Raw genomic sequence first — 548 nt, 5'->3', positions numbered from 1 at the left:
GGCATAGTTCGGATAAATGACATGGCTAATTCCTATTTTTGATTTTTTTTTTCAAAAACTTGCCATGTTTGTTAGTTATAGCCCATGTTTTGTTACTATTTGATGTTTTAGCCACAACATTTTTGCTATTAAGAGCATGGCAGTTTTACTGTAAGAGCATGGCATCCTTTTAGTAAGATCATGGCACTTTTTACTAGAAAGAGTATGGTATATTTTTGTTAAGAGCATGATATTTTTATTATCAGGAGTATGGCAAAATTTCGTGTATATATATATATATATATATATATATATATATATATATATATATATATATATATTTCTGTTACGGGTAACAGAATATTACACCTCGACTCTATAAGGCGCAATGCACAATTATGAGAAAACAGCCCAGCCAACCGTTCGCTCGATACAAAAACTGTATATAGTGGAAAAGGAAACACCCCGGCCCTGCCTTACCTCGCGCACGCGCCGCCGCCCCTCTGCTTCACCGCACCGCCGGCTCCTGCCCGACCGTGCCGCCGCCCCCTGTGCCCGACCGCGCCGCC

The sequence above is a fragment of the Triticum dicoccoides genome, chromosome 1B, assembly GCF_002162155.2.
Source record: "Triticum dicoccoides isolate Atlit2015 ecotype Zavitan chromosome 1B, WEW_v2.0, whole genome shotgun sequence".
NCBI classification, from domain to species: domain Eukaryota; kingdom Viridiplantae; phylum Streptophyta; class Magnoliopsida; order Poales; family Poaceae; genus Triticum; species Triticum dicoccoides.
Note: the sequence above shows the minus strand (reverse complement) of the source record.